Source organism: Bubalus kerabau, chromosome 8 (assembly GCF_029407905.1).
Source record: "Bubalus kerabau isolate K-KA32 ecotype Philippines breed swamp buffalo chromosome 8, PCC_UOA_SB_1v2, whole genome shotgun sequence".
In the NCBI taxonomy this organism is placed as follows: domain Eukaryota; kingdom Metazoa; phylum Chordata; class Mammalia; order Artiodactyla; family Bovidae; genus Bubalus; species Bubalus kerabau.
In genome coordinates, this window is record NC_073631.1 from 28644099 (window position 1) to 28660257 (window position 16159).

Consider the following 16159-nt stretch of genomic DNA (forward strand, 5'->3'; position numbering starts at 1 on the left):
TCTAGAAACTAGATGTAGAATTGAGTGATGGTTAAACTAGGACATTTTTACAAAAGGGTGGACTGTTCCTTGAGGCTAATTTTAACAGTGACAAATGAGGTTATCTTGGGTAACCCCAGAACAGGGCATGAAAATTATTATTTTTCTTTCTTGCTTGCTAAACTGCTTCAGTTGTGTCCAATTCTTTTGTGACCTCATGGACTGTAGCCCACCAGGCTCCTTTGTTCACAGGTTTCTCCAGGCAAGAATACTAGAGTGGGTTGCCATTTCTTACTGCAGGGGATCTTCCCAACCCAGGGATCGAACCTGCATCTCTTATGTCTCATGCATTCTGATCTTTACTGAAAATTTTAATTTACTCAGGCAAATTGGGAAAATAGAGATGGGTAAATTACTGTTCATAGTTAAGGAAATATAAGAAACACTACATATTCTTATTTGTTCCAGGGATATTCCAATCCACAACTCTTAATACCTTGTATAATCATTATGATGGATTGAAACACAACCAGAGTCATGGAAGTGGACCTAGAAATGGAACTATGCAAGTTTGCTCAGATCTTTCCATCACTTTTTTTTTTTTTGACCCTTCTATCTTCTGACTACCATCCCATTTCTCCTCCTGTCCCCAAATGTGGTAGCCACAAACCTGATCTCTTTTTCTGTGAGTTGGTTTCTTTCTTTGCTATTTAAAAAAAAAAGTTCTACATGTAATTGAGATTGTATGGTATTTGTCTTTCTCTGCCTGACTTATTTCACTTAGTATAATGCCCTCAAAGTCCATCCATGTTGTTGCAAATGGCAGGACTTCTTTATTTTGTATGGATGAGTGATATTTAATTGTGTGTATACATCCCACATCACTTTTATGGATTTATCTGTACCTAGACACTTGAGTTATTTCCACTTGAGCTGTTGTAAATAATTAACTGTTGTAAATAATGCTATGACCAGGGGGTGTACTAGTGCTGCTCTCAATATGCCAGCAAATCTGGAAAACTCAGCAGTGGCCACAGGACTGGAAAAGGTCAGTTTTCATTCCAATCCCAAAGAAAGGCAACGCCAAAGAATGCTCAGACTACCGCACAATTGCACTCATCTCGCACGCTAGTAAAGTCATGCTCAAAATTCTCCAAGCAAGGCTTCAGCAGGACATGAACTGACAACTTCCATATATTCAAGCTGGATTTAGAAAAGGCAGAGGAACCAGAGATCAAATTGCCAACATCCATTAGATCATCAAAAAAGAGAGACAGTTCCAGAAAAGCATCTATTTCTGCTTTATTGACTATGCCAAAGCCTTTGACTGTGTGGATCACAGAAAAACTGTGGAAAATTCTTGAGGTGATGGGAATACCAGACCACCTGACCTGCCTCCTGAGAAATCTGTATGCAGATCAGGAAGCAACAGTTAGAACTGGACACAGAAAAACAGATTGGTTCCAAATCGGGAAAGGAGTACATCAAGGCTATGTATTGTCACCCTGCTAATTTAACCTATATGCAGAGTACATCATGAGAAATGCTGGGCTGGATGAAGCACAAGCTGGAATCAAGATTGCTGGGAGAAATATCAATAACCTCAGATATGCAGATGACACCACCCTTATGGCAGAAAGTGAAGAAGAACTAAAAAGCCTCTTGATGAAAGAGAAAGTGAAGAGTGAAAAAGTTGGCTTAAAGCTCAACATTTAGAAAATGAAGATCATGGCATCTGGTCTCATCACTTCATGGCAAATAGATGGGGAAGCAGTAGAAACAGTGAGAGGCTTTATTTTGGGGGCTTCAAAATCACTGCAGATGGTGACTGAAGCCATAACATTAAAAGATGCTTACTCCTTGGAAGGAAAGTTATGATCAACCTAGATAGCATATTAAAAAGCAGAGACATTACTTTGCCAACAAAGGTCTGTCTAGTCAAGGCTCGGGTTTTTCCAGTGGTCATGTATGGATGTGAGAATTGGACTGTGAAGAAAGCTGAGCGCCAAAGAATTGATGCTTTTGAACTGTGGTGTTGGAGAAGACTCTTGAGAGTCCCTTGGACTGAAAGGAGATCCAACCAGTCTATTCTAAAGGAGATCAGTCCTGGGTATTCATTGGAAGGACTGATGCTAAAGCTGAAACTGTAATACTTTGGCCAACTCACGTGAAGAGTTGACTCATTGGAAAAGACTCTGATGCTGAGAGGGATTGGGGGCAGGAGGAGAAGGGGATGACAGAGGATGAGATGGATGGCATCACCGACTCAATGGACATGAGTTTGAGTGAACTCTGGGAGTTGGTGATGGACAGGGAGGCCTGGTGTCCTGCGATTCATGGGGTCGCAAAGAGTCGGACATGACTGAGTGACTGAACTGAACTGAACTGATTTTGAGCACCTTTTCATGTACCTGTTGGGTATTCATATATCTTCTTTGGAAAAATGTTCAGGTCCTTTCCCCATTTTTTTTACTTGTATTATTTGAGTTTTTGCTATTGAGTTTTAGGAGTTCTTTATATATTTTGAATACTAATACTTTATTGGATATATTATTTGCAAACATCTCCCCATTCACCAAATTGTTATAACTTCTATTTCTTTGCTGTAATTTTCTAATTTTCCTTTTGTTTCATGAGGACTTGCAATTGATTTTTTTAAGTACTTTATGACAGCTGCTTTAAGATCTTTGTCAGACATTCCAGCATCACATATATCTTGTAACTGGCATTAGCTGATTATCTTTTCTCATTCAGATTATGGTTTTTCCTGGTTCTTGATAGGATGAGTGATTTTCTACTGTATCCTGAATATTTTGGTTATGATGTTAGCAGACCATTGATCCTGTTCATATTTTCTGTGTTAGAGGTCAATTGCCTTGTTTAGGTTGAGCTTGTAGTTGACTTGTTGGTCTCTTCTAATGATAGTTTGGTTTTCTGAGCTCTGCCAGTGTAAATTTGGTTGGCTTCATTCTTCTGACACTGTTAGAATTCTTGCTCAGGCTCTTCTGGTTTAATCTGTCAAGGTAGAAAGCACCTCCTTGGGTTACCTACGGTTTTGGGGTGATATTCTGGGACAGGATACCACTGAAGCTATCTTGTTTCAGAATTGGAAGCCAGTCCAAGTCTTTAACCATCCTAAGAAATCTTGAACATCTTGACTGCAAATGCACAAGGATGTCTGGAAAATACCCAGGTAGAGGAGCATCTAGATGACAATATCCAAATGAGAAATATACCCTGGTGGAGAGCAAGAGTCCATTTATCAATGTTTGGAAGACGAGAAGCACTGCGTGGGTCACCGAACATTTTCATGTACTGAAATTGCCTGATGAATTGCTTAAGATCTACCTTCCTTTTCTCACACTCACCTTGGGCTATCTGTGAGACTCCAGCTTTGTGAAAACCCAGAATCCATGGAGTCAGTGCAGAAGTCCTTCTGCCATGGCAGTAATATCCAATAGTAATTTCCCTGGGGCTTTAGAAACCCTGACACAGATAAATTCTCTGCTCTTCTTTGTGAAGAACACCTTCACCCCTGAGGAGAAGTGGGAAATATTTTCCCTTTATTTACAAAGCACTATCCACCTAGATTGGGGCTTCCCCGGTGGCTCAGTGGTAGAGAATTTGCCTGCCAAGCTGGAGACACGGGTTTGACCCCTGGGTCAGAAAGATCTTCTAGAGAAGGAAATGGCAACCCACTCCAGTATTCTTGCCTGGGAAATCCCATGCACAGAGGAGCCTGGTGGGCTACAGTCCATGGGGTTGCAAAGAGGTGGGCACAGCTGAGCAGCTGAGCATGAGGTTATCTGTCCACACACCAGGCAAAGGCTTTTGGTGTTTCAGGTTCTTGTTCAAAGAGACCTCTGCTCCTCATTTCTATCCCAGTCTACTTTCTCTTCATTCCTGACCCTACTCTAGCATTTGGCTCATGTATGCTATTTCTCTCACAGCCTTCTCAGCAAGTCTGGGCATGTCTCCTTTTAGTGGATGTGACTCCTGCTTTAGCTCAGGAACCTCAGCTTGGTGCTATAACAGCTTTTGTCAGGCCAGGTCCAAGTTGCTGCTGAACAGTCACAAGCTCAGCATAGTTCTGATCTCCATCTCAGCAAGCTTTGCACTACTGATACATAGGCTCTTACCAGAGGAGGACAGTATGTTAAGTCTTGTTTCAAAATGAGACTCCTTTCCTACATCTGTCCCTGAAACCTCACCTGGACTCCTCATTGCTAAGGATGGGGGCTTCTGAAATACTCAGGCTCAAGGCCTGTGAGTACTCTGACCAAACGACCCAGTGGATTTGATAGAATGAGCTATTCCAATACTTCCTGGTTGGCAGGTCTGCTGCAAAGCTTCAATAACTTTGATTCAGTTATTAAAGCAGATGTTTATGTGGGTCTCATTTAGAGTTCTTGGGACAAACAGAAAAATCACATTTTAATTTTTCTACCAGCTAGTCTGAACATCAGAGGTCAGGAAGACCTCGCTGTTATTGTTCTTCTTTGTTGAGTAAATGCCCCTTTCATTTACATCCATCTGAGTTATGACACATTGACCCTTCCCTTGTTTATCCAGCAAGAAATTTTGAACAGAGGTGTCTTCTGTTTGGTATTGTAAGGCACAAATTTGCAAAGCTTATTTCATGTTTCACTAACATTATCTAGTGGTGCATTACTTTTAAATACATTTTCCTCTCATCATCATAAGGTTTGCAAAATGGAAAAGTTTTCAACAAAATGTTACACACAACTTAATGTATATTGAGCAACTGTGCAAAGTACTCAAAATACAAAGATAAAAAATAAAATGAATCTGGCTCCCCAAGAATTATCCAGTGTAATAAATGAAAAGTTACAGACACACATGAACAATATTTGGCATATAGTGTGCATGCAATATTATAAAGACTGACAAAGCCAGAAGACTTATGTAAGAATTGCTTTTGACAGTTGAGTCAGGAAACACTCAGCAGAGGAGGTGATAGTTATGAATTAAGTGTTGAGAATAAATAGGAATCCATCAGGTGAGAAGAGAGCAAAGACATTCCAGGCTTAGTGAAGCCCATGTGCCAAGTCACAGAGGCATGGGATACTCATAGATGCTGGGAGCCGTAAGTACTTCTGCATTGCTCAGGTACAAAGGGATGTGAGATGAGGCCATAAGGGGTTTTGCATTCCATGAGAAGGAGCTGGGATTTTATTCTCAAAGAAATAGGAAACTCATGATAGATTTTAAGGTGGGAAGTTTTGCATTTTAGAACAAATCACTGTTGATTACAAGTAATACTAACATCCATTAAAAAAATTGAAATTTGTAGCCTTATATTTTATCATGTTGCCCCTTCAAAGATCTGGAGTGTTCTAATATTATATAAATTTAAGCATAAGCACATCTTAGGCATTCTGTACCTCTTAGGTGGGGCTCAAGCAAGAATAGCTGGTGGCTTTTTTCTGGCTTTGTTGTTATTTAGTCACTCAGTCATGTCCAACTCTTTGCAACCCCGTGGACTGTAGCCCACCAGGCTCCTCTGTCCATGGGATTTCACAGGTGAGAATACTGGAGTGGCTTTCTCCGGGGGATCTTCCTGACCCAGGGGTCGAAGCTGTGTCTCCTGCATTGGCAGGTTGATTCTTTACCACTGAGCCACCAGGGAAACCCTTTTCTGGGCATAGGGAATAATAAAGAGAAAATATGCCATCTTAAAAGAGAAAACTTCCTTCTTTACAAAATTTCTAGGAAGCATCAAAGTCAAATAAAAAAAAATTCTGGAATGCTTTCAATTTTCTTGTTTTTCCAGGCCTTCTTAACAGATGGGTGAATCTGCCCTCTGTAAGCATAGAGTGTGCTGGTTTGTGCTATTGACTTTTGCTGTCTTCCTGACACCTATCCATTGAGGTATGCTTCCTGCCCTATTTCTAAATGAGAATTTAAGTCAAGGAACATATTAAGGAAAAAATTTAGGTTATATATGCAATGGAAATTATCCATCCAGGACTGGTTTTCTACTATGAATGTTTGACTGTACTGATACTCTTTTGTGGCTTGATAACGGCGATGGCTAGAGAAAGATCAACAGATCATGGCAATAAGAGTAAAAGTGCACAGGACCGCTTGTGGTCATCAAACTGCCTTCCTCTCCCTGGCTTATGTCCTTCTCTTGCTGTGATGACCCAGACAGACAGGGCAGAGCATGACTCTGGGTTTGAGCCCTGGCTGAGGTCCACACATTGGCCAGGCTTTGGCTATTGATACAAAAGCATATACACTGTCGTGTGTGAAAGAGATAACTAGTGGGAAGCTGCTACAAAACGCAGGGACCTCAATCCAGTGCTCTGCAGTGACCTAGATCGTGGGATGCGGGGAGGAGTGGGAGGCTCACGAGGGAGGGACATATGGTGGCGCTGGTAGTGAAGAATCTGCCTGCCAGTGCAGGAGACTTAAGAAACGCAGGTTCGATCCCTGCATTGGGAAGAGCCCCTGGAGGAGGTCATGGCAACCCACTCCAGTATTCTTGCCTAGAGAACCCCATGGACAGAGGAGCCTGGTGGGCTACAGTCCCTGGGGTCGCAGAGTCAGACACGACTGAAGTGACTTAGCACAGCACACAGCACATGTGAGCACACACACACACACATACAATTATGACATTCTCATTGTCGTACGGCAGAAACCAACACAAGACTGTAAAGCAACTATCCTCCAGTTAAAAAATAAAGGTTAAAAACAACAACAAAAAAAGCATGATGGTCTGGATTTTATGGAAAAAAGGACAATTTCCACTGGCATCTTAGGTTCTTTATTGGAGATGCCCTGCTTGAGTAAAGCAGCTGAATGAAAGGAGTCGATAGATACATAGAATAATCACGTGACATCTCAGTGTCTTGTGGATATCACCTTCATAGATAAAATTGAAATCTCTCTGTGAAAATGACATGTTGGCCGTTAGCCTTTTTTTTAATAAAAGAGTCGAGAAGTTACTCTCCTGTGGCTTTTGCTGGTACTTTTTATAGCCGAAGTGTGGTAGGAAGTAGGCCCCAAGTTCCCTTGGCAACAAGTAGAATAGAAGCGATACACAGAAATCTGAATCATCGGTGAATCATCTGAGGATTTCTGTTTCTAATCCTTGGAAATAATTTACTGTTGTTTTTCTCTTTCATCTGTGCAGTGTTTGCTGACTCCAAGGGAACAACGCAGAGAGCACACAAGTTTACATTGGTCGATCATGTAAGACTCATTCTGAATGTTCTAAGTGACCTGAATACTGGTATCCAAAAACCCACTATGCTGTCTTTATTAAGACAACACTTGCTGTTTGAAGGGAACATACCTGCGCATCAGCAATGGAGAAGTTCCCCTTCTCCAGAGAAACCTGATATCCCCAGGAAGATCTTTGAGGATGTTGCTGCGTTAGACCTACAATTTTCTTAGCATAAAGGAAAGGTGATCTCTGTAGAGCTCATTGTATCACAGAGAACAGTTTCAGACACCCAAAAGGAAAACTGATATGGTTGCACCTGAAAGATTGTGCTCACACATGTGCATACACACACATACCCACACACACACACCCCATCTGAAACTTTGCGACATCAGTTACTCAGCTTTTTCGCACCATTTTCTTCCATGAATACATCTCTTATATAATCCCTTTATTTCCATTCTTGTTTTCCCCTTATTTCAAGGTTTATCACTTTGTCTTCTTGATGAAGTGTCCTTATCCCATTCTTTGTGCATAGTAAAAAAGAAATTCCCCTCAAAATGCTTTTTCTCATGTCAGCATCCCCCCAAAATTTGTTCATGGTTCAATGGCTTTTTGTGGACCATGACTTAATGATCATTGTATCCACAGCATCCTCATGGTGACTGACTGATAGAATATGTTTAATAAATATTTATTAAATGACATTATAATTGTGGCATTTTTGATTAAATGTTCTTGGAACAGATCTAAAGCTACTTATGAGCATAAATCAGTCTCGTAAGTCTTCCCATCCCTAGCTGTTAGCATGATCTCTGGTATATTCTACCCACTCAACCAACAGTTACTGAAACAGTGAATTAAATTCAAATCCTGGATGCATCCTGTAATCTCCCCCAGCTTGGTGACCTCATTTCTTACCAATCCCCTCTTTCCTGTGAAGTGAGCCCTTTTACCGGTCAAGTTCCATGTAATCACTCGTACCATTTTCCTCAGATGAATTATCACCACTGTCCCCAGCACCTACTGAAGTCCTATCCTTCAAGGCTCAGCCTAAGTCTCATTCTGTTCACAAATGGAGAGATATCTTGATTCCTCCAGTCCTCACAGATCTTCAGGTTCTTCTAACTCCTCGTGTCTCTGGCCTTTATTCAAATTTTGTATTTAATGCAATCTTCTATTGTTTGCTTCCTTTTATGACTCCTAGGTGATGTCACCTATTTCCTAGTCCTTGGCATCTCCCACATATTGATGACACTAAGTTCCCTCATCTTTAGCTCTTAGATCATCAAAGCTCAATGTTCTATAAGTTCCTCAGACTCACTGTTCAGAAGTTAGTTCATAGTATTAAATTTTCTAGGTATGTTGATTGTAGTGTTTTTGTTATAAGTGCTTTTGTCTTTAGGAATACATACTAAAATACTTATGGATGCATGATACGTTGTCTCAAATTTATTTCAAAATAATATGGAAGGGGATAAAAGGAAGGAGTCATGCTATTCTATGCACTACATTTTTCATAATACAAACTGCTTAGAGTTTTCATTCATCATTTTTCTCTCTTACTGCCTTCAGTCACTTCAAACCTGCTCCTCCTTTGCTTGAGTGCATCTTTCCCCCACCCCTACCCCCTGACATACACTGCCTGTCTCAACCTCTGGGACGTGCTTGAGCAGGGAGCAGAGATTGACATGTGAAACAGACTTAGCTAGCTGTTCATGAGATCAGTGCCCAGGGAGAATATTCTGGGGTCAAGTCAAGTACTGGGAAACAGTTTTTTGAAAGTGGAAGGAGAGATCAACTCTGCTCTGAAAAGAATAAAGAATTGAAATTTATATCTCCACCCTACCATATCCCCAGTTTTGTGATTCTCTGCACATATGACAGGAGAAACAACCAAAATCCATGGTTTTATGTTGTATCCTTTGCTTGAAATATCATTCCCTTCTCCTTTTAACCTACTTAGCAATTATCTATTTAAGCTTCATTTAAGACTCTGGTCAACCATCTCTTTTTCTTTGTGGTACTCTCTGAACTCTCTCTGTCTCCCATAGGCAGAATTAAATAGTCCTTCATCAATTTCCCCTTTTACTGTTGCCTTTTTTCTTTAAACTACATCTCTGAGGAGTACAGTGATTAGTTTTTCTGTGTTCTTCTGGCCTTGTGCTTCTGTGGTGAGAGAACTAACTTAGACAGTCTCCCCCAAATTCTAAGCTCTGAGTTCAGGGACTATCTTCTTCTTGATTTCCCAGTTAGTACAGTGCCTTGAAACACTAGATGTTCTGTGGAAGTCTGACATTGAATCAGACAGAATCGAATTTCCTTGTATCTGATGTTCCCTTTCTCTGCTAATATCCATATACTGAAAGTCTCCTTTCCTGAGTTTCCCTGCTCCAAAGTGCTTCATCTTCCTCTGAATTCACAGAGCTTTTTTTGCCCTCCACGGCACATATTTCTGTTTTGGTTTTGGTGTCCTATTTCATTTGCTGTTTAAGACTGGTGAGAACGGTCACCATACCTTTTCATCCTACTATTTTCTATGGAGCTTTCTCAGGGTTTGGTTCCTGAGCACACTTGAAAAATGTGTTGAATGTTTGAATGTAAAAGACCTGGGGAGAGCCTGCTTCCCATTTGAGATCAGCAATACCGATTATTCCATGTCTACTGTTTGCATAAGTAATTCCATGAGCTCTGTTATTTACAGAAGGAATAAAGGCAGCCACAGTTTAGAGAGTGAATCCTGACAAAGTACCTTAAGGTCTCAAGAATAATACAGCAGGTGTCAATATTAAGTCAGTTGTTGCTGTTGTTAAGTCACTACGTCTGATTCTTTTGTGACCCCCTGGACCGTAGCCCTCCAGGCTCTGCTGTCCATGGGATTTCCCAGGCAAGAATACTGAAGTGGGTTGCCATACCCTCTCCAAGGGATCTTCCCAACCCAGGGATTGAACCCATGTCTTCTGCATTGGCAGGCGGGTTCTTTCCCACTGAGCCACTAGGGAAGCCCCCAAACAAAAACACAATAATGGAGGATATGATTCGTATTTTCATCTTAGAGTTAAGAAAACACCAGCTACCTTAGTATCTGATTCAGAAACAGAGCTCAGAATTTTCTCAGGAGACTTCTGAATCCAACTCCAGTGTCCTGCCCACCCTCACTGCAGGTGCCTGTATGTAGAGGATAACACTTGGCTCATTTAATACAGCCAGGGACTCGATCATCTGCAGGTTTGGTATCCACGGAGAGTCAAACCCCCATGGAAGGAATGGCTGTACTTCTCGTCTGTTCCAGGTCTTTTAGAGAAGCATGACGGAGTTAGGAGAAAACCTGAGGCCAGACTGTGTTCAAATTCTGGCTTTGTCTAGCCACATGACCCTGGGCCAGCCGACAGTCACCCTGGAGGGGGGAAATAAATAGCTTTATAAGCTAAAGCAGTGCACTTCAAGAGGGAAACTCAGGTGGCTGCTCTGACAGCTTTTTGCTTTCAAATGAGCTCACTCCGTGCCTCAGTTTCCACATCAGTAAATTAAGGAGGGTGATAATTCCCTGTGTCATAGGGTTGGGCACAGGATTAGATGGGTTAATATACATAAAGCATTTAAAACAGTGCCTGGTACATAGGAAGCACTTTATAGTGGTTCGCTTTTGTCACTATGTTGATGATTCATTTCAAAGTAGCGCATATGCAAATACATTTTGTATGGTGCGAAAGACAAACTATTCAGTGACTTTTAGGGGTCAGTTTTTGAGCCTGGTTCTAAGATGTTTATGGCATTAACGTCTAAAATCTCTTTCATTTTCTCCACAACCTTTCCAAACATTCTTTGTTTACATAATCAGATTGGACGTTGTACGGAAATAGCTTTTATCGTAATGCGTTAGTACCGTCAGTTCCTTTCCAACTGGAGTCTGAAATACTTTTGCATGCAGAAATTTAAAAGTCTGTGAAAACAACATGATTCAAACTTTTTATTCATTTTCAGCAAAAGTATTGTTGATTCACATGGGAATAAAAGCAAAGCTGGTAGCTATTTGACATCACTGGATAGGAATCACCTCAAAAACAGGGTGACATAGTGGGAGCTATTATCCTGTCCATGTGAAAGAAAAACTAACAAAGCTGTAAAATGATGTATAATTTTTTTAATAGTGTTGTCTATATGTATGCATATGTATATATGTATTATAAATGTATATATCCATATCTGTGTGTGTATGTGTATCAACTGAGCGTTCTCCCATTCCAGGAATTATCCTAGGAAAAGGACATAGCCAGTGTTCTCCACATGGAATTTATCTGCAGGTATAAGGAGACATAAAATAAAATAATTACAGGTTTTAAGGTGTGAGTGAGGCAAGAAATGTAGAGGGTGGTATGACCTGTTAAATAAGTGGAAAGATCAAAGAGTGAATTTAGGTAAGGAAATTTGGGAAGATTAAGCAGAAGCTTAAAAGACTAGAAGAAGGTAAAGAATTTGGTGACATAGTCTGATAAACAGAATTAAATCAGTGATAGAGACTGGTAAATACCAACAAGATTTTTGTTTTGTTCTGTTTTCTATGCTCATTTTATATATATCCTTTTATCCCTATGAATAAATTTGATTTGGCTCAAATGCAGCTAAAATAGCTTGGACAAAGATGAAACATTACCGAAGATTCGTGTCTCTTTTCTTTTGTTGTAGTATAAATGTAATACACACTATAAAAATTTTTAGAAAATAAAAGTTATAAAATAAAATTTACCTGTAATCCAAACACTTAAATGCAGATGTTACTAACATGTTGGTCTGTTTCTAAGGCAGATTTTTTTCAAGTTCAGTTTGTGGTTATCTAACCTTTGTGAAATGAGGTTAAGTGAAGTAGGTGGCCAACTTGGCTTAGAAAAAAGAGAAGCAAGGCAGAGGGCCTGCCGATATTCAGAGTTCACATGATAATAAGCAAGTTTTGGTTTAAAAAGTTACAGTTGACCAAAACAAAAAAAATATCGTAGTGGTCAGAACAGGATGGCGAGAGAAATGTCTTGCTATCAAATACTGAGTTCACTTCAGTTCAGTACAGTCACTCAGTTGTGTCTAATTCTGTGACCCCATGGACTGCAGCACGCCAGGCCTCCCTGTCCACGACCAGCTCCCAGAGTTTACTCAAACTCATGTCCATTGAGTTGGTGATGTGATCCAACCGTCTCATACTGTTGTCCTCTTCTCCTCCCGCCTTCAATCTTTCTCAACATCAGGGTCTTTTTCAATGAGTCAGTTCTTCATATCAGGGGGCCAAAGTATTGGAGGTTCAGTTTCAGCATCAGTCCTTCCAATGAATATTCAAGACTGATTTCCTTTAGGATGGACTGGTTGAATCTTCTTGCAGTCCAAGGGACTGTCAACAGTCTTCTCCAATAAAACAACTCAAAAGCATCAATTCTTCAGCACTCTGCTTTCTTTATAGTCCAACTCTCACATCCATATGTGACTACTGGAAAAACCATAGCTTTGACTAGATGGACCTTTGTTGGCAAAGTAATGTCTCTGCTTTTTAGTATGCTGTCTAGGTTGGTCATAACTTTGCTTCCAAGGAGCAAGCACCTTTTAATGTTATGGCTGCATTCACCATCTGCAGTGATTTTGGAGCCCCCAAAATAAAGTCTCTCACTGTTTCCACTGCTTCCCCATCTCTTTGCCATGAAGTGATGGGACCAAATGCCCTAATCTTAGTTTTCTGAATATTCAGCTTTAAGCCAACTTTTCCACTCTCCTCTTTCACTTTTATCAAGAGGCTCTTTAGTTCTTCTTTACTTTCTGCCATAAGGATGGTGTCATCTGCACATCTGAGGTTATTGATATTTCTCCCGGCAATCTTGATTCCAGCTTGTGCTTCATCCAGCCCAGTGTTTCTCATTATGTACTCTACATATAGGTTAAATAAGCAGGGTGACAATACACAGCCCTGATGTACTCCTTTCCCAATTTGGAACCAATCTGTTGTTCTGTGTCCATTTCTAACTGTTGCTTCCTGACCTGCATACAGACTTCTCATCAGGCAGGTCAGGGGTCTGGTATTCCCATCACGTTAAGAATTTTCCACAGTTTATTGTTTTTTTGTTTTTGTTTTTGTTTTTGTTTTCTTTTAATATTTCTTTTTTATTTTATTTTTTTAAATTTTATTTTATTTTTAAACTTTACATAATTGTATTAATTTTTAGGAAAACTAATCCACAGTTTATTGTGATCCACACAGTCAAAGGCTTTGGCATAGTCAATAAAGCAGAAGTAGATGTTTTTCTGGAACTCTCTTGCTTTTTTGATGATCCAGTGGATGTTGGCAATTTGATCTCTGGTTCCCCTGCCTTTTCTAAATCCAGCTTGAATATATGGAAGTTCTCTGTTCATGTACTGTTGAAGCCTTGCTTGGAGAATTTTCAGCATTGCTTTGCTAGTGTGTGAGATGGGTGCAATTGTGTGGTAGTCTGAGCATTATTTGGCATTGCCTTTCTTTGGGATTGGAATGAAAACTGACCTTTTCCAGTCCTGTGGCCACTTCTGAGTTTTCCAAATTTGCTGGTGTATTGAATACAGCACTTTCACAGCATCATCTTTCAGGATTTGAAATAGCTCAACTGGAATTCTATCAGCTCCACTGGCTTTGTTCATAGTGATGCTTCCTAAGGCCCACTTGACTTCACATTCCAGGATGTCTGGCTCTAGGTGAATGATCGCACCACTGTGGTTATCTGGGTTGTGAAGATCTTTTTTGTACAGTTCTGTGTATTCTTGGCACCTCTTCTTAATATCTTCTGCTTCTGTTAGGTCCATACCATTTCTGTCCTTTATTGAGCCCATCTTTGCATGAAATGTTCCCTTGGTATCTCTAATTTTCTTGAAGAGATCTCTAGTCTTTCCCATTTTATTGTTTTCCTCTATTTCTTTGCACTGATCACTGAGGAAGGCTTTCTTATCTCTCCTTGCTATTCTTTGGAACTCTGCATTTAAATGGGTATATTTTTCCTTTTCTCCTTTGCCTTTCACAACTATTTGTAAGGCCTCCTCAGATAACCATTTTGCCTTTTTGCATTTCTTTTTCTTGGGGATGGTCTTGATCCCTGTCTCCTGTACAATGTTCCAAATCTCTATCCATAGTTCATCAGGCACTCTATCAGATCTAATCCCTTGAATCTATTTGTCACTTCCACTGTATAGTCATAAGAGATTTGATTTAGGTCACACCTCAATGGTCTAGTGGTTTTCACCACTGTCTTCAATTTCAGTCTGAATTTGGCAATAAGGAGTTCATGGTCTGAGCCACAGTCAGTTCCCAGTCTTGTTTTTGCTGACTGTATAGAGCTTCTCCATCTTCAGCTGCAAAGAACATAATCAATCTAGTTTTGGTTTTGATCATCTGGTGATGTCCATGTGTAGAGTAGTCTCTTGTGTTTTGGTAGAGGGTGTTTGCTATGACCAGTGAATTCTCTTGGCAAAACTCTATTAGCCTTTGCCCTGCTTCATTCTATACTCCATGGCCAAAGTTACCTATTACTCCAGATATTTCTTGACTTCCTATTTTTGCATTCCAGTCCCCTATAGTGAAAAGGACGTTTTTGGGGGTGTTAGTTCTAGAAGGTCTTGTAGGTCTTTATAGAACCGTTCAACTTCAGCTTCTTCAGCATTACTGGTCGGGTCATAGACTTGGATTACTGTAATATTGAATGGTTTGTCTTGGAATCAAACAGAGATCATTCTGTTGTTTTTGAGATTGCATCCAAGTACTGCATTTCAGACTCTTTTGTTGACTATGATGGCTACTCCATTTCTTCTAAGAGATTCTTGTCCACAGTAGTAGATATAATGGTCATCTGAGTTAAATTCACCCATTCCAATCCATTTTACTATCAAATACTACCATGTATCATCTCCCTAACAATGGAAGTAATAACCTTGAAGAAGAGGGACCATAGAGAAATTAGCCTTGTTCTGATGGCAGGAAGCTGTGATGGTTGATGCTTTTGATCCTAACATGGTCCCCAGACAATGACAAGAACACAGCAGCAAATGTCTTGTTCATTCACATCGTTTGAAATCTAGGTTTTTCATAGCTGTCCACATTATATTTTCCTTCTCCTCCTGTTCCTTCTCTTGCTCCATTTCTCATGCTGAAGAGTCTTTAAGTTCTAGCTTGCTTTGTTTTTTGAGGCAATACTAAACTCACAGATCTCAGTACCACTTTCTGAGGCTTGTGCTTTAAGGGGCTCAGAGTACACACACCTTCTTCACCTCACTTTGCTGCGAATAAACAAGAAATGGAAAATAAAGGCCCAGCAGCAGCCAGGTCTGAACAAGAGGAGCCCATCCATAAACACGGAAAGAAGAATGTACTCATTTAAACAATCATCCACTGGGACCAGGAATGGGAACTAAGAGAGAGAGAGGATTGGGATATTGTTAATTGCTCTACTGTTTTTCACTTTATGCAATAGACTTCTCTTCTGCAGTGCCTGTAGTCAAAGAAGCAAATTAGGTTGAAACAATGGCATAGACTAGGGAAAATCAAGTATTTGTCTCAGGAGTCATTTGGCAATTATGTCTTCCCTTTCATGCATGGTAGGTAGGTAGAGAGACACAGATATGTATACATATGTATGTATATGTGTGTGCATTCGTTATTGTAAACACAATTCTGTACCTTGTGTTTTTATTTTCCCATGTCATAAATTCATCTTCAAAAACATTAAATGAGTAATGAACAGCTGTATCAGAGTTTAACTATAAGTCCTATTGCTGGACTTTTAGTTTGCCCCAAATGTTACAATTGATGCTATAGTGCTATAATAGAAGGTTATTATAGAATATTGATCTTTGTCCAGTTGCTATTTTTTAAGGATAAATCCTCAGACATAGACCTACTATAATCAATCATTTGAGTAATTTTCAAGGTTGTTGCCTGTGTTAAATTGCTATCTCAAAAGCAATGTTTAAAGAAGACTTTCTCAGTAA

General features: G+C 40.1%; 1 protein-coding gene across 9 annotated transcripts in view; it reads left to right on the forward strand.

The window, feature by feature from the left end:
• Nucleotides 1-16159, forward strand: part of AHR (aryl hydrocarbon receptor) — a 513500-nt gene that overhangs the window by 389347 nt on the left and 107994 nt on the right. For 5 of the 9 annotated variants that reach the window (XR_008717666.1, XR_008717668.1, XR_008717661.1 and 2 more), the window contains one exon: nt 7142-7200. The exons of 3 other annotated variants lie outside the window; for them this stretch is intronic. The gene's annotated coding sequence lies outside the window, so the exon portion shown is untranslated. Of the gene's footprint in view, nt 1-5773; nt 5872-7141; nt 7201-16159 lie in introns of all 9 variants that reach the window. One more of the 9 variants, XR_008717663.1, reaches the window with a different exon arrangement.